The sequence below is a fragment of the Anabrus simplex genome, chromosome 7 (genome assembly GCF_040414725.1).
Source record: "Anabrus simplex isolate iqAnaSimp1 chromosome 7, ASM4041472v1, whole genome shotgun sequence".
Lineage (NCBI taxonomy): Eukaryota > Metazoa > Arthropoda > Insecta > Orthoptera > Tettigoniidae > Anabrus > Anabrus simplex.
The window spans coordinates 137,065,078-137,083,712 of record NC_090271.1 but is presented as its reverse complement, the minus strand read 5'-3'; the positions used below and the strand labels follow the sequence as shown (position 1 = coordinate 137,083,712).

The following is an 18,635-nucleotide window of genomic DNA, read 5'->3' as shown; positions in this document are numbered from 1 at the left end:
ATTTAATTAGGAATTGTTCCAGACTCACAACTGTTCTTTGAGTGAACAGTATGCCACAACATCCTGGTCCGAAGTAACAGTGTACTCGCCTGCACTCCAGCTGGATTGGTCAAGGCATACATTGGAACATAATCTCGGAACAAGAATAACTGGAACAGTTCTGAAAAAAGAACAAATTCGCCCATCTCCACTGCAAACTGTTAAAGATAGCTTGTGTGAGGAATACCGAGGAACCCTGTCTTCGAGATCCTTGTTGGGCATGAATGGCACCATTTAAGACTGAAATGTGCCTGCATTATATAATCGGTGATTCCATGTAACCGATTTTTTTTTTTTCGAACTGTGCGGTGTGGGTTCCGTAGCTATGAGCTTGCATTCGGGAGATTGTGGATTGAACTCCACTGCCGGCAGCCCTGAAGATCTTTTTTCCGTGGTTTCCCATTTTCAAACCTGACAGATGCTGGGGTTGTACCTTAATGAAGGCCACGGTCCCTTCCTTCCCACTCCTATCAGATCGTTGTCATAAAACCCATGTGTGACGATGCGACGTAAAGCAAAAAAAAAAATCTTTTATTTTGTGGAATTGAGGGAAGTTCCGGATTTGTACGTTGTCTGTACTGTGATGACTGATATAATATTTGAGGTTGACGATGATGGTTCGTATATAATAATTAGCACACCGAGCTCGATAGCTGCAGTCGCTTAAGTGCGGCCAGTATCCAGTATTCGGGAGATAGTAGGTTCGAACCCCACTGTCGGCAGCCCTGAAGATGGTTTTCGGGGTTTCCCATTTTCACACCAGGCAAATGCTGGGGCTGTACCTTAATTAAGGCCACGGCCGCTTTCTTCCACTTACTAGCCCTTCGCTGTCCCATCGTCGTCATAAGACCTATCTGAGTCGGTGCGACGTAAAGCAACTAGCAAAAAAAGAAAAAAATAATGAGCACATTATGTTTCATATTGTTTAAGTTGTTAGCCGGTATCAAACTTTTCTTTTTTTTTTTTTTTTTTTTTTTTTTTTTTTTTTTTTTTTTTTTTTTTTTGATAGTGGCTTTACGTCGCACCAAGACAGATAAGTCTTATGGCGACGATGGGATAGGAAAGGCCTAGGAGTTGGAAGGAAGCGGCCGTGGCCTTAATTAAGGTACAGCCCCAGCATTTGCCTGGTGCGAAAATGGGAAACCACGGAAAACCATCTTCAGGGCTGCCGACAGTGGGATTCGAACCCACTATATCCTGATGCAAGCTCACAGCCGCGCGCCTCTAACCGCACGACCAACTCGCCCAAATCCAACTTTTGATGTTTATTGGGTTTACAAGCAAATGCGCACGGATTTTCGGAGTAAGTTACCCAGTTCTTTTTTAATGACTAGCAGCGCGATAACAAAGATCTTACACTAGAGTAAGACAGGACAGTGCTACGTTAAAGCAGTGTAATAAAAGTAGAAGGCCGACTCTGTGATGTAGGGGTTGCGTGCCTGCCTGTCCTTTATCCGAAGGCCCCGGCTTCATTCCCGGCCAGCTCATGGATGTTTACTATCTGCGCACTTTTTAGCGATAGATTTGTGTACGTGTTGGAGGAGAAGGAAGGAGCGCTTCCGGTTCCGTTAGTACTGTCAACTGAATGGAAATGAAATCTGGAATGAATCGATAATGATCGATCGATATGATTTTTTCAAATCTTTGTTATTTTAAGCCGACAGCTGTGCCACACACACATTATATGACATTTCTTGATGCGAATCGTATTCCTAGAGTGAATTCTATAGTTTGGCTTTGCTGTGTAAATAACAACAGTACTAGTACGTAAAGTGTACGCCCGACGTCGCACAGCGATGCATAAGCGATTCATAGTTTGTGTTTCAAAGATTGCCAGTACGAATCTCGAAGATTGTCGAGGTCGATCCACAGCCGTCTCGATCCTCTTATAGGAGGATCGAGACGGCGGTGGGTCGATCGCTTCAGCACTAGGGCAGGACCGTTGCCTACGTTATAATACAAGGCCCGGAAATAGAGCCCGTAAAACGCTATGGAAGTGGTTACACTGAAGGTCAATGCCGGGCCGCTAGGATCGCTATCTTGCCCCCTGTCTACCAGGCTCGCGCCTTTAAACGTGTTCATTAACCGAGTTGGTTGTGAATGTATATTTGTCTGATGTTAACCATTCACAGTTCCAGTCATGGTTTATTCACGAGAAATTAAAGGTAGTGGAATTTAATTTCACAAGTTTCCAGTGAATGTTCAATGTTCGAAACATTATACAGAGGAAGTATTACGCATGATATACGACTTCAAGCTGATCGAAGTAGGCCTCTGTTCCCAAGTTTTGATTCGAGTTACGTCATAAGAATCGGGCGATCAAAAAATTTGTCACTGGACATTTTTTAAACTATGCTACCGTGACCGGCAATCATTTGAGAGGCATCTTCAAACTCAGAAATCTTAAATTAGGAAACCAACGAGGAAAATAATTACCGGGCGAGTTGGCCGTGCGCGTAGAAGCGCGCGGCTGTGAGCTTGCATCCGGGAGATAGTAGGTTCGAATTCCACTCTCGGCAGCCCTGAAAATGGTTTTCCGTGGTTTCCCATTTTCACACCAGGCAAATGCTGGGGCTGTACCTTAATTAAGGCTACGGCCGCTTCCTTCCAACTCCTAGGCCTTTCCTATCCCATCGTCGCCATAATACCTGTCTGTGTCGGTGCGATGTAAAGTCACTAGCAAAAAAAAAAGCATCTTTTAGTACTGAAGATGAACTCCTCAGTTGGTTAATTAATGATTTCCTGTCACATATTAACAAACTTAAAATGCATTCAGAGAAAGTAAAAAAAATCATGAGAGAAATGTATCAGGCATAGATCTTGACTACCCAGTCCACTGTGGCCTGCGTAAAATACCTCATAAGTATACATTTGCATTATGCATTGATGAGGAACCTAACGAGCTATGACATCGAGCTCTTCTTCAGCTACCTAAGACGCCAAGCGGAATACAATGACATTATGGTTCGTGTGGCAAAAGAAAAAACAGACTGTAAAGGCTGTTTAGAACATACCTGTTCTCCAGCTACTCAAAGTCCAACATTGTGTCTTATTCGTTTTCAAGATCGAGGAGCCCTCAGATACCGAAAATCGTCTGTGGCACTTCTGCAGTGAACGACGGAATTTGTCACTCCCGCTACGCAGTACTTGTCCCGAAGAGAATTACTAAAAGGTGTAGGCTACGTTTATTTTTTCGAAAGACATGTTCAACAGTGAAATTAAGTGTGGAAAGTGTAAAGGCGACAAACCACCTCTTTTTCTACTATGAACATTTCTGAGACCTCTGTTAAACAACAATGCTTTGAGCCACTCAAGTAGTAGAGAGAAAGTTTTGAAACTTGATAAGAAGCCCATCAGAAAGAAAGTTTTGAAACTTCAATGACATATCCAAGCCAATGCAGCACCGCTCTATAAATAAAGTACTGTCAATACTCGCAAAAATATTCAGTTCTTTTTATTTAGGATATACAACGAGCTAGAAAGAGTCCTCTTTCTAGCCCGTTGAGGATATACTTTACTTATTGACATATACGGCCATGCGAGCACAAGGAGGCAAGACCGCGACCCTAGCGGCTGAATGGTGAACTAGGAAGCAACCCGTTTCCACGACTGGATTTCAAGGCCTTGTATTATAGCGTAGGCAACGGGCAGGACGAATAGAAAGGAATAGTGTGACGACTCCCTCTGAATCACATGTTAACAGCACCGCCGTCTCGATCCTCTTATACTGCCTGCTCTATGCCACTAGTTTAACACAGGAAGGCGCGACTACCAATAGTTCTCCAAATCGCCGTAAGAGTGCAGCAGTAGACGCACAATCTTCGCTGTCAGTGTGGGTGTAACACTGTTTTATTGGTGCATGAATGTGTGTGAAAACCTTAGTTATTTTGTACAATGAGTAAACGTGTCTGGTCACTTTCGTTCGTACAAGATATATTTTGAATAGAACTGTGAAATGAATTAATCATGTTATGTTTATAGATATTTCAAAAGTGATGTTAAGGTGTTGGTATAGTATGCGCACTTTTTAGTGATAGATTTTTGTACTCGTTGGAGAAGTAAGAAGGGTTCCGTTAATACTGCCAACTGAATGGAAATGAAATTGAATTGAATCGATAATATGATCGATCGATATGAATTTTATAAACCTTTATTATTTTAAGCAAACAATTGTGTCACACAGAATATATATTACTATATAACATTTCCCATTGCGAAACGTGTTCCTAGCATGAATTCTATAGTTTGGCTTTGCTGTGTAAACAACAACAGTACGAGTACTCAAAGTGTACGCCAGATGTCGCACAGCGATGATAAGCGATTCTTAGTTTGTGTTTCAAAGGTTGCCAATACGAATCTCGTAGATAACCGAATTCGACCACTTCAGCACTAGGGTGTAAATCTATCACTAAAAAGTGCGCAGATAGTACTTGTTTCTCTCCGTTCGTGCAAGGTATATTTTTCGTAGAACTGAAACTTCAGATTCTTTCCCCGAAATATTCAACTGTTGTATACCATGTTGCCAATCTCAGCAAGGTTGTTCGCAGCCAGAAAATGTACGACTCCATGAAATACAGTCTAGAAGAGAATTGAGAGAAAAGCGGCTGTCGGCTTTATCTAGGCAAAGACCTAATGAAGGAAGTAATTGTATATCCTCGGATTACTCTCGCATCTGTGCCTTTACACCTTATTTCAGAATTTGATGGAGCCTCCGCGGCTCAGGCGGTAGTCACCGGCCTCTCACCGCTGCGTTCTGTGGTTCATATCCCGGTCATTCCATGTGAGATTTGTGCTGGACAAAGCGGAGGCGGGACAGGTTTTTCTCCGGATACTCCGATTTTCCCTGTGATATTTAATTCCAGAAACACTCTCGAATATCATTTTATTTCATCTGTCATTCATTAATCATTGCCCCGGAGGGGTGCGACAGGCTTCGCCAGCCGGCACAATTCCTATCCTCCCTGCTAGATGGGGGCTTCATTCATTCCATTCCTGCCCCGGTCGAATGACTGGAAAGAGGCTGCGGATTTTTTTCCAGAAGGTGATTAAAGCCGTGGAGGATAGTGGATTCCTTGCGATAAAAATTGTGACGGACAATCACTAAACGCCTTCATGTTTAGACGTTTTGGACAACCTCAGATATCCAGACGATAATATTCCAATCAAACTAGAAACAGGAAATCAAATCCTAGCTTGCGGGTACTAGGTTCGTGTTGTTGAAGAGAGGGTGTGGAACTGATTATACATCAGGACAGAGGAGGAGTTCGATACCCAAAACCTAGTTTTGTTGCTTTGGTGAAGCATCTCCAGGAGTTCGTTTAAACTGATGTGCCCTATTGTCGAAGTGCTTCAAGCGTATGAGCGTAATACGAGGACTTGCGACGTCTTCCCTTTCAGAATACCGGGCGAGTTGGCCATGCGGTTAGGAGCACGCAGCTATGAGCTTGCATCCGGGAGATAGTGGGTTCGAACCCCACGGTCGGCAGCCCTGAAGTTGGTTTTCCGTGGTTTCCCATTTTCACACCAGGCAAATTCTGGTCTGTACCTTAATTAAGGCCACGGCCGCTTTCTTCCCATTCCTAGGCCTTTACTATCCCATCATCGCCACAAGACCCATCTGTATCGGTGCGACTTAAAACAAATATTAAGAATCTTTCAGAATGTGTTTTGTTACAGTGTGAGGTCAAAGAACATCAACAAAATGTTAGTGATATTATCCTAACCAAGTTCGTAAGACCTCTATTATTTGATATTGCGTTGGCAAGAACACAAAAAGTACGGTACCACTCCAAGCCTTCGTCCAGGAAAATCTTTAAATTGTGCATGAAGAGGCCAACTGCGACTTCGTGCAGGTAATATTGCCGATATTTATTATTACTGATGTATTTTACGAGCTTCAGTGAACATATGACCATACTGCATAGTGTTTTGTAGGCTGTCGTCATTAGAATAAGTTTAGACCATTGTGCGTCTATGTCTGCCATCTAGCGGATAAATTTTGTCGCAACGTAGTCGCAAAAAGGCTGGCATAGAGCAGGCAGTATACGAGGATCGAGGCGGCGGTGGTTAACAGACACGGTGTACATGTTCTCCGCCACCTGCAGCGCTGCTGTCGATGAAAGGGCCAAGTACGCGCGCTTTTCGTCGGCTTACTGTGGAAGTGTGCAAACAGTTTGTGGTCTTTTTCAGTAGTTTTATACATTCTCCAGTTGTATAAGTGCAAAATAGCTGGCATTAACTTTTCATGAACTGAAAAATGAAAAGATTATGCATTTGAGAAGTAGGACGTATACTTTGACATATGCTTCAATTTACTACCGCATGTGAATATGCCTACAACTTGCAATGTCCCGGGTTGTAATTCGGGTTACAATAAACATTCGAATGATAAGCGTCATTTTTGTTTCACTCCAAAAGATCCCACTCTGTTCTCAAAGTGGTCGAAGGCTTTCCCACGTCAACATCTGCCTTAAAGTGATAGTACCCTTAACATAATTTTTCTGTCAGATTAGAGCTGGTTGCCAAAGAGAATGCCAAAATCACAAGTACAGCTCGGGAAAAAAATTACAGCACGCTTACCTTTGATCAGCCACAATTATCTTTTTTCTTTTTTTGCTAGTTGCTTTACGTCGCACCGACACAGATAGGTCTTATAGCAACGATAGGATAGGCCTAGGAGTTGGAAGGAAGCGGCCGTGGCCTTAACTAAGGTACAGCCCCAGAATTTGCCTGGTGTGATGGAAAACCACGGAAAAACATCTTCAGGGCTGCCGACAGTGGGATTCGAACCCACTATCTCCCGGATGCAAGCTCACAGCCTTGTGCCCCTAACCGCACGGCCAACTAGCTCGGTCCACCATTATTAAGTTGGGAAGATGAACAAATAGCTCCTTTCACCAGTTCAAAAATTAATGTCATTCATCAGTTCTGTTGGTATCTTGTTAAACATGCAAGCGAAGTGATAGACTGCACGGCATGTATTGGTATGCAAAACAATACAGAGGAGGACCTAACAAGTCTAGAAGAATATTTTAACGCATCCAGCTATCTTATTTATCCATCGAGTGAATTATTATTGACGTTTTCTCATGTAGAGGAAGTTGTGAAAAATATTAGTGTACAAGAAGCATATGGGGTGAAATATTTCAAGAATGCCTGGATAGTTTACCTTCAATTACTGTTTCTTATAGACTTGGGTGCTGTACTCAACATGCTCAGGACTTGGTACCAAAATTAATTTTTCATTACATACGATGCCGATTTTATTTCCGAACAAAAGAAGTACGGAAAGAAATGCAAGCTTGTACGACCGCGAAACATACCCGGAAAATGTCCAAGGTGTCCAGTTAACTGACTGATGGGGTGAAGTGCTGATGAGATTCATTAATTTGAGCATGTTAATATATAATTTAACTTAAGTAGTTATGTAGGAATTACATATGTATGACATACCGGTACGTAACATCATGTGGGTGCCTGCAGAGTTTTAATGTGTTTATATTACGCAGCATGTACGCCAACAGTCGAACATGTTTTTTTTTTTGTTTTTTTTTTTTTTGTTTTTTTTTTTTTTTTAAGGTTACAGCTCATAATTGCAACTGCGTTTGATATCATTAGTCCAGCCCGGGAGGCACTCACGCGTACCGACTATCGTTTGTTTCCTCGCTCGCGGCCTACTTGGGAAGGATGTTCTCTAGCAGTGCTCAGCGCTGCCAACCTCTGTACTTAGGAACTATGCTTGCTGGTAGTGGTGGTGGTGGTGATTATTAGTTTGATTCTTGCCTTGGACAAGACCATTGGTCTGGATAGTTAGGATTCTTGCCGTGGAGAAAACCATTGGTCTGGATAGTTAGGATTCTTGCCGTGGAGAAAACCATTGGTCTGGATAGTTAGGATTCTTGCCGTGGACAAGACCATTGGTCTGGTCGGTTAGAATTGCCGTGGAGAAAACCATTGGTCTGGATAGTTAGGATTCTTGCCGTGGACAAGACCATTGGTCTGGTCGGTTAGAAGCCGCGAAGCGGCGTTAGGCCCCTAGTTTCGTGAGGAAAGACGATTGGTCTGGACAGTTAGGATTCTTGCCGTGGAGAAAACCATTGGTCTGGATAGTTAGGATTCTTGCCGTGCACAAGACCATTGGTCTGGACGGTTAGAAGCCGCGAAGCGGCGTTAGGCCCCTAGTTTCGTGAGGAAAGACCATTGGTCTGGATAGTTAGGATTCTTGCCGTGGAGAAAACCATTGGTCTGGATAGTTAGGATTCTTGCCGTGGACAAGACCATTGGTCTGGACGGTTAGAAGCCGCGAAGCGGCGTTAGGCCCCTAGTTTCCTGAGCGCGGCCCTAGCCCTCTAGTTTCGTGGACTGGGACGACGACATCAGCGCTATCTATGAATTCTAGTGTTTCGAATATGAATTACAAGATCTTTCTTTCACTTCGATTGCCGATTGTTTTCGATAACACATGTTCCCTCCATAATTGTTGCTTCATTATTGATGTAAAGGCTGCCTGCGGTGGATGTGTTACTACCTACACCGAATTTGCAATCAAATATCACAGCAATTTAAACGATTTAGTTGAATTCTACCAACGTCACGGTTTGTTGTCGAATAAGACAGTTTGTCAAAAGTGCGGACGTGATGTTCCATTGCGTGTGATCAAGTGTGGCGAAAGAAATGAAAAAATTTAATTTCGGTGTCGACGAGCCGAACGGGGTGTGAAATGTACTTGGAGAGCTAGTAGGAGAACAAATACTTTCTTTGAAGGCTCTAATTTGAGTTTATTTCAAACTGGTCAGTTCGCGATCCTCTGGTGCCTTTCACCGAAACCCCTGGGTCCTACTGTTAAACTTGAGTTAGGTTTCTCAGGTACAACTGTTGTCGATTGGTCAAATTTCTGTAGGGAGGTCTGTATTGCGTGGGTCGACGATAATTAAAAAAAAAAATTGGAGGACCCAACATCGTAGTGGAAATAGACGAAAGCAAGTTCGGGAAAAGAAAGTACAATCGCGGCAGGCAGATAGAAGGGCAGTGGCTCTTCGGAGGCGTCGAGAGGGAAAACTTCAAAAACTTTTTCGTGGTCCCTGTCGAGAAAAGGGATAAAGCCACGTTACTTGACATCATTAAAGAGTGGATCTTGCCAGGGACGATAATAATATCAGATTGCTGGAAGGCCTACGACTGTTTGGAGGACGAGGGATTCGTGCACCTCCGCGTGAATCACTCTGTTCAGTTTGTGGACACGAAGAAGAGTGGTCACGTGAATAGGGGGAACAGGAGGGTGATGCCCATCAATCGCCCTACCGTGCACACGCAGAACATTGAAAACCGGTGGCGTTATCTGAAGCACGGGAGCTACTCGGTTCCGGGATTCGGCAGAAGGAAACGATTTTTCCACGGCTATCTTGCCGAATCTCTCTTCAAGAGCTCGTTCCCCTTAAACGCCCGGGTGCACGAATTCCTCAAGGCTGCAGCAACCCTCTACCCTCCTCTACATTAAGGTAAGTTTCACGTATCTTTATTGCTGTTCTGTATTGTACATTGTTTTATTCACATGTTACATGTACTTGCGCTTTTATTGTGCTGTGGTTGGTAACGCATTATGATGAAGTTCCTTCTCGGGAAGGAGATCACGTGCCAGTTTACATTGGCCAATAGGAATACAAGAAGCTACTTGAGAAATGAATATGGCGTGTAATAATCTGAATTAGGTTATAAAAGTAAATGTACTTTTTGGGGCGGGTTGGTGGGTTCCTGGACATTAAAATCACATGTTCAAGGACAGCTGATGCCTGTTTACCTACACAAGCGCCGCGTAGTGTAGGAACATATCAAACAGCAGAAGTCGTCACACTATGTACTTCTATTCGTCCTGACTAGGGTGTAAATCTATCGCTAAAAAGTACGCAGATAGTACCTGGATCTTAAAGCAGATTCGAGGTAACTCAGCCTACGTGATTTCTTTCTAGAAAGCCGAGAATAACGGCTGAGAGGAATCGTCCTAATCTGTAGGCCTTCGGGCTGAGCAGCGGTCGCTTGGTAGGCCGTGGCCCTTCGGGGCTGTTTCGCCATGGGTTTGATTAATATAAATGGAAAACTGCTAGTGTTGCCGTCTAGCTGCTGTGGAGTGATGTAAATATAATGGTAACTGTACCGGTAGGTACACCTCTACGCCGTATATTTAAATCTTGCGCCAATTAAACCTCCTCTACTGGAGGAACAGTGAACTTGGAAGTAGACCTCCTTAAACTTTTACTCAGAAGATGTCACTACCTTAATTTTGTGATTGTTAAGTCTCCAGGACTGTGTGGATCTCAACATGTTTTGGTTACCATTTATCAATAAGTTTCGATTTCTACAACAGATGTTAACACAAAAACTATGATCATGCACCCTGGTGCGAAGTGATAGAACTTTTTTGAAGAAATTTTGTATTCATAAGTTGTTTCTTTACTAAATTTCGTTCATTTGTGGGTTGGCAATATTTATCATTTTCTTTCCGACAGTATTGAATCCAGCCAATCGCTAATTTTTGTGATTAATTTCCGACCAATCCTGGTTTTCTTCTTCGACTTTGAGTGTAAATTTGGTATGGTCCAATAAAATTGAGAGGGTGTGGTTTGATTATTCATGAAAGGTCTCGAACCTCCCCGAAGGTTTATAAATTGCGGATTTTCACGTCTCTTGGCCATTTGATCAACATCTAACTATGTGTGTGTATGTGAAGCAGGAGGCGGGAGGTGCCTCTTTCAGCAGGCAGCAGTTCTTCAGCAAGGTAATGCCCGTTTAACATCTTTATTTCTTGCTAGCTCCGCAGTTTAACGAGGGATAGATCCGAAACTTTAATATGTAACCAACTTCTCTAAAATGTAAATTCTGCCGGCTAATGTGAAAATTTCATAAAATCTGTAACTGTAATTCGGGGATAGAGAGTGATTTACCTTCTCGAGCTCCCCTTCATATTGGTTTGTGGTGACTACGTTTTGTAATTGGTTTTCTTCCTTTCCGTAATGTAATAAATTATTCTTATTCGAGTCACCCCCATAGTTTGGGAATAGCCCCTGTTTCATCGGCCTAGTGCCTTTTAGGTTTTAAGAATGCATACTTAGGAGTGCAAGTACACGCCTCCATTCAATTTGGTGTTTCGGGCCATTTACTTAACCTGTTATTTTCTGCTAAGGCCTAGTAGGTTGGGTACAAGGTACCCCTTTTTCTTTTTTGTAAGTTGTGCCTTGATGGCAAATAATTGTAAGTTTCTGGTATTGCCTTAAATAGGCATAAAAAACTGAGAGCGTGTCAGCTCTTTTCTAGTGTGGTAACTGTGCCTCTGGGAGGCTTGATATTTGAAGTTGGGAGCAAGTGCTCCTGGGATTAGGGGCTTTCTGCCCTTTGAACAATGTGTGCTCGCCTGTAAAAGTGGAACTAGGAGCTCAAAATTAAAATACTAGGGCTTGTAGCCCAAGAGTGTTAAAATTCTGAAATCTTGGATCTTTCTAAGTCTTGTTTCCAAATTGTTCTTTCACCAAGTGAAAAGTTGTTAAAATTTTGTCTTTTTTTTTTCTCTTTTAAATATAACCTTTGTTAAAATTTTAAATTAACTTTGACTTTGTAGTTAGACCCATTCATCCCGGCACCTTCTTTACCTCTGCTGGTCCACCAAACCACGGTAACAGTAACTTTTGAGTGTTAATTGCATGTTTCATTGTAAGGATTCGGGGATATGGCAGAAGGGAATTTTATGGTAATCTACTCACTGACGAGGTGGGGATAAATATGCATTTCTGCAGTTGTAAAACAACAGTTTTGCCTTTTCCTGGAATGTATGGTTTTTCCGTCGAATAGAAAGTTGTAAAGTCCGTCTCCTTGACTGAATGGCCAACTTAGTGGCCTTCTATTCAGGGGACTTCCCTGCCGGTTCGAGATATGGGCAAATACAGTAGAGACAATACGCGACACTTCCAGATTTAGCCTTGTTAAAATGGGAGACAGGTCGCAAATGGCGCTCCTAGTGGCTTGACCTGAAAATTCGCGCTAAATTCAAATATCAATGGAAATGTATATACGGAAATGGATAAATAAATTATGCCTAGAAAGAAAGTGTTACTAAGATATTAAATTCAAAGTTGCTAAAGCAATTCTGGATAAGTGAATGAAGAATTATTTAACAGGTTATTATTTAAAGACTGAAATTAGACACTTAATCAAGATGTGAAATGGACTGTGTGAAAGGGCTTGATCTTTCTTTATGCATTACATTTTTAGCTTAAGAATTCCTGCCTGAACGTTCACGGCTAGATTTTTCTTTTTTCTCATTTAAAAGCATTGTATCATCATATTAAAACACTTGTCAACAAAAATATCGGCACATTCCTTACACACATGATTCAATGAATTTACATCTAAGAGCTGGACACTTTTCCTTTTAATTTGAAGCCTACTAACAGAAAGAAAATCTATAAATTTAGCCTCAAAAACATTCAAACTTTCCCTATAAGCAATACTTGCCATAATGCCATTACATTAGGGTAAAGCAAATTTGCATCATCATGTTGTTTCAACAAAATATGTACATTTTTTAAATCACCCATATTTTCTTCAGTGCTTGACAACGCATTACGACATTCCAAATGGGGCAACTTGGAACACAACCAGCCACACTCATATGCATATGTATTTTCCTGAATTAAATCAAACCCACAGATCACACCTACGACAACACATCGGTATTGAAGGTTAACTGCTGCACCGTGCAATAAATTATGCGTATTTTTTAAGCCAGTTAAAATATGGGTCGAGCAGGTCAGAAGATTATGAAGCACTATAACAATCTCTTTGTCACTGGAAGAATATATATGCAAACACAATATTACATTTTCTTGTCACGAGGGAAACAGAAGCAAGACCGCGATTTCTTCTCTACTTCATAGTTACCGCAGCCAAATACAGCACATACCTTTCCCCTCATACTGAGAGGAGATATCAAGGAATAACACACGCTACTGTTTAATTATGTCAACTCACTGAAAGCGCATAAATGACACCAAAAACTTCACACACAAATACACGTGTAGAGTGCGTTTAAGTCGCCCACAGTGTGCTAGCAGCAGTGCCAGACCTGTAGCTCAGATCCTTTCAAACAGAACAAAGATGGCCTAGGCCACCATAGCTCAATTGGTAGAGCAACCGACGCGAAATCGGGAGGTTGTGGGTTCGGATCCCACTGGTGTCCGGCTGGCCATTTTTGTTCTGTACTTAACATCTCTTCAACACGTACTACATGTACGTAACACGACCTAGTACGTTGAAAGTCTGTTTCGATTACAATGCGGTCGTGAAAATCCATCTATTATTTAAACCTCTCTGCGAACCATGTGACCTTGCCGCGGTGGGGAAGCTTGCGTGTCCCAATGATGCAGATAGCCGAGCCGCAGGTGCAACCATATCGGATGGGTATCTGTTGAGAGACCAGACTAACGAATGGTTCATCGAAAGGGGGGTAGCAGCCTTTCGGTAGTTGCAAGGGCGGCAGTCTGGATGATTGACTGATACGGCCTTGTAATAATACTCAACATGGCTTAGCTGTGTTGATACTGCTACACGGCTGAAAACAACGGGAAACTACAGCCGTAACTAACTCCTGAGGACATGCAGCTCTCTCTGTATGAATGATGTACTGATGATGGCTTCCTCCCGGGTAAAATATTCCGGAGGTAAACTAGTCCCCCATTCGCATCTCCGGGTGGGGACTACACGAGAGGGGACCATCATCAGGAAGTTGGATACTGACATTCTGGGAGTCGGAGCGTGGAATGTTAGAAGTTTGAATCATTGTGGTAGGTTAGAGAATCTGAAAAGGGAGATGGATAGGCTAAAGTTAGATGTAGTTGGCATAAGTGAAGTACGTTGGCAGGAAGAACAAGATTTTTGGTCAGGCGACTACCGAATTATCAACACAAAATCAAACAGAGGAAATGCAGGAGTTGGTTTAATAATGAATAAGAAAATAGGGCAGCGGGTAAGCTACTACAACCAGCATAGTGAAAGAATTATTGTCGTCATGATAGACACCAAACCAATGCCCACCACAATAGTGCAGGTCTATATGCCTACTAGTTCAGCGGATGATGAAGAAATCGAAAGAATATATGAGGAGATAGAAGATTTAATACAATATGTAAAAGGTGACGAGAATCTAATTGTGATGGGAGACTGGAATGCAGTGGTAGGCCAAGGAAGAGAAGGTAGTACAGTAGGAGAATTTGGATTGGGACGAAGGAACGAAGAGGAAGTCGTCTGGTTGAATTCTGCACTGATCATAATTTAGTCCTTGCCAATACTTGGTTCAAACACCACAAACGACGGCTGTATACGTGGACGAGACCTGGAGACACTGGAAGGTATCAAATAAACTTCATTATGATTAGGCAGAGATTCAGAAACCAGGTGTTGGATTGCAAAACTTTCCCAGGAGCAGATGTGGACTCTGACCACAACTTGTTGGTCATAAAATGCCATCTGAAGTTGAAGAAATTGAAGAAAGGAAAGAATGCAAAAAGATGGGATCTAGACAAGTTGAAAGAAAAGAATGTGAGGGATTGTTTCAAGGAACATGTTGCACAAGGACTAAATGAAAAGGCTGAAGGAAACACTATAGAGGAAGAGTGGAGAGTCATGAAAAATGAAGTCAGTAGGGCTGCTGAAGAAATGTTAGGAAGGAAGAAAAGATCAACTAAGAATCAGTGGATAACTCAGGAGATACTAGACCTGATTGATGAACGATGAAAATACAAGAATGCTAGAAATGAAGAGGGCAGAAAAGAATACAGGTGATTAAAGAATGAAGTGGATAGAAAGTGCAAGGCAGCTAAGGAAGAATGGCTGAAGGAGAAATGCAAGGATGTCGAGGGCTGTATGGTTCTGGAAAAGGTAGATGCTGCATACAGGAAAATCAAGGAAACCTTTGGAGAAAGGAAATCTAGGTGTACGAATATTAAGAGCTCAGATGGAAAACCACTTCTAGGGAGAGAAGACAAAGCAGAAAGATGGCAGGAGCATATCCAACAGTTGTATCAAGGTAAAGATGTAGATAATTTGGTTCTGGAACATGAAGAGGCTGTTGATGCTGATGAAAAGGGAGACCCAATTTTGAGGTCAGAGTTTGACAGAGCTGTGAGTGACCTCAATAGGAACAAGGCACCTGGAATTGATGACATTCCCTCTGAATTACTGACTGCCTTAGGAGAAACCAGCATGGCAAGGTTATTTCATTTAGTCTGCAAGATGTATGAGACAGGAGAAGTCCCATCCGATTTTCAGCAGAATGTTGTTATACCTATTCCCAAGAAAGCCGGTGCTGACAGGTGTGAAAACTACCGCACCATTAGTTTAGTATCTCATGCTTGCAAAATTTTAACACGTATTATTTACAGAAGAATGGAAAAAACAAGTTGAAGCTGAGTTGGGAGAAGATCAATTTGGCTTCAGAAGAAATGTAGGAACACGTGAAGCTATCCTGACTTTACGTCTGACCTTAGAGGATCGAATCAAGAAGGACAAGCCCACGTACATGGCATTCGTAGATCTAGAAAAGGCATTCGATAATGTTGATTGGACCAAGCTATTTATGATTCTGAAGATGATAGGGATCAGATACCGAGAACGAAGAATTATCTACAATCTGTATAAAAATCAGTCTGCAGTGATAAGAATCGAGGGCTTTGAAAAAGAAGCAGCAATACAGAAAGGAGTGAGGCAAGGCTGCAGTTTGTCCCCTCTCCTTTTCAATGTTTACATAGAGCAGGCAGTAAAGGAAATCAAAGAGAAATTTGGAAAGGGAATCACAGTCCAAGGAGAGGAAATCAAAACCTTGAGATTTGCCGATGATATTGTTATTTTATCTGAGACTGCAGAAGATCTCGAGAAGTTGCTGAATGGTATGGATGCAGTCTTGGGTAAGGAGTACAAGATGAAAATAAATAAGTCCAAAACAAAAGTAATGGAGTGCAGTCGAACGAAGGCAGGTGATGCAGGAAATATTAGATTAGGAAATGAAGTCTTAAAGAAAGTAGATGAATATTGTTACTTGGGTAGTAAAATAACTAACGATGGCAGAAGTAAGGAGGACATAAAATGCAGACTAGCACAAGCAAGGAAGAGCTTTCTTAAGAAAAGAAATTTGCTCACTTCAAACATTGATATCGGAATTAGAAAGATGTTTTTGAAGACTTTCGTGTGGAGCGTGGCATTGTATGGGAGTGAAACAAGGACGATAACTGGTTCAGAAAGAAAGAGAATAGAAGCTTTTGAAATTTGGTGTTACAGAAGAATGCTGAAGGTGAGATGGATAGATCGAATCACGAATGAAGAGATACTGAATCGAATTGGTGAGAGGAGATCGATTTGGCTAAATTTGACGAGAAGAAGAGATAGAATGATAGGACACATCTTAAGACACCCAGGACTTGTTCAGTTGGTTTTTGAAGGAAGTGTAGGGGGTAAGAACGGTAGGGGTAGACCAAGATATGAATATGACAAGCAGATTAAAGCAGATGTAGTATGCAATAGTTACGTAGAAATGAAAAGGTTAGCACAGGATAGGGTGGCATGGGGGCTGCATCAAACCAGTCTATGGACTGATGACTCAAACAACAACTGTAAGAAGAGGACAGTGAATGAAAATGGGTATTATTTTCAAATGAGCTGAGCTCGAGAGTCCATTATAGCATACGATTCATTCAGTGTACGATGGCTCACTGTATATCTCACTACAGCGGAAGCTCGGCTCTCCGCCAGTGTCCAGTGAGCCGATAAGGAGCCGTGTGTATCTTGTGTCTCACTGAGCCCTGCTCGTTCACGATTCTTTCGGTGTGCCATGGCTTACTGTATGTATCGATGCAGCGAAAGGTGATGATGATGATGATGATGATGCTTGTTGTTTTAAGGGGCCTAACATCGAAGGTCATCGGCCCCTAATGGAACGAGATGGGCTTCATGATATATGACAGTTAAAATTTTAAAACTTATCCACTGACTAGAGTTTAAAAAATGGTGATGAAAAATGAGTATGAGATTAAAACAATCAGTGGATCTAATTCGCAATGCCTTATTTTGTAATAAAATTGAGAAAATACAGGAGACAAAGGAATAAGGCATTGCCTGCAAGTACAGATATATATACATTACTTTACATTAGACGTTAAAATAACACATTAAAATACGCAACACAAACTAAAATGAACTCAATAGGATAAAAGCGCAATTGACACAAAGACACGAGCACAAAGGATATCATTACACACGATAAAAAAGACCACTATCCCTCATAAAGCGGATGACGAGGTCTGCTGACTGCTCGTCATCTCGCAAGATAAGGGATATGGTACCCTGGAGGTTAAGACAACGGCGAAGGTCGATCAGGTCCATACACTCCGTAAGGATATGTACCACGGTAAGATGGTCGCCGCAGGTACACACCGGAGGGGGTTCTCCTTTCAAAAGATGCGAGTGAGTCACGATACCATGGCCGATCCGAAGACGATATAATACCACGGTTTCCCTCCGCGAAGCGCGAAGGGAAGTCTTCCATACCTTCGTTGTTCCTTTTATCGCTCTCAGCTTATTGGGAAGTGGAATGGCCTGCCACTCCATCTCCCAATGGGACATAACCAGATGTCTCAGCTGAGAGCGAATATCACTTGCTGGAACCTTGAAAGGCAATGGGGGCAGTGTAACTGCCTCCTTGGCAGCCTGATCTGCTAACTCGTTTCCCTCTATGCCATGTGGCTTGGGAGCCACATAAACGTGATTCTGGTGCCGGCATCCGAACACCCAGCCAGCAGGTCCTGGATCCGCTGCACCAGAGGGTGCCGAGGGAAACAGGTATCAATAGACTGGAGCGAACTCAAGGAGCCAGTACACACAAGAAAGTGTCGGCGCTCATTATACAGTGCGTACCGAAGAGCTGCACAGATAGCATAGAGCTGTGTACACACTACAGGTTTCCGAGAGAGCAAAAAGAAACCTATCATTGTCGACAACGAACGCACAGCCCACCTTCGTATCTGTCCTTGAACCATCCGTGTAGACGACGACTGAACCTGGAAAGCGACCAACAACGGACAGGAAAAGCCTCCGATAAATCGAAGGGTCCGTGTTTTCCTTCGGGCCAGTGTGCAGATCCAGGATTATTTCAGGTCGTCGTACGAGGAGGTACCCCACTTGGTTGTCTGACAAGGCAAGGAACTGAAGGTACGTGAAACAATCTGTAACTGCTATCCAAGCGTATTCCAACCGGCGGCGTTACTCGAGGACAAGTAGCGTACAGCAAACGGTTGCCATTGTTGAACACGCAAGGATAGCTGGGATGAAGTGGCATCTGTCGCAAATTTGCAGCATACGAAAAAAGCACATGCTGGCGCCTCAGATGTAAAGGCGGCACACCAGGCTCAGCGAGCAGGCTGGCGATTGGGCTTGTACGAAAAGCTCCCGTCGCCAATCTAACCCCGCCATGGTGAATGCTGTGCAGCTTCGCAAGAACACTTGGTCTTGCTGAACCATATGCTGCACTGCCGTAGTCTAACCTGGATAAAATGTATGCCCTG

At 42.7% G+C, this 18,635-nt stretch overlaps 1 protein-coding gene and 1 non-coding gene across 2 annotated transcripts in view; both read left to right on the top strand.

Moving 5' to 3' along the window:
• Window positions 1-18,635, top strand: part of LOC136877360 (propionyl-CoA carboxylase beta chain, mitochondrial) — a 200,226-nt gene that overhangs the window by 697 nt on the left and 180,894 nt on the right. The gene's annotated exons all lie outside the window — the stretch shown is intronic.
• On the top strand, window positions 13,192-13,268 carry TRNAS-CGA (transfer RNA serine (anticodon CGA)). The gene has a single exon. It is a non-coding gene; the product is annotated as a tRNA-Ser (tRNA).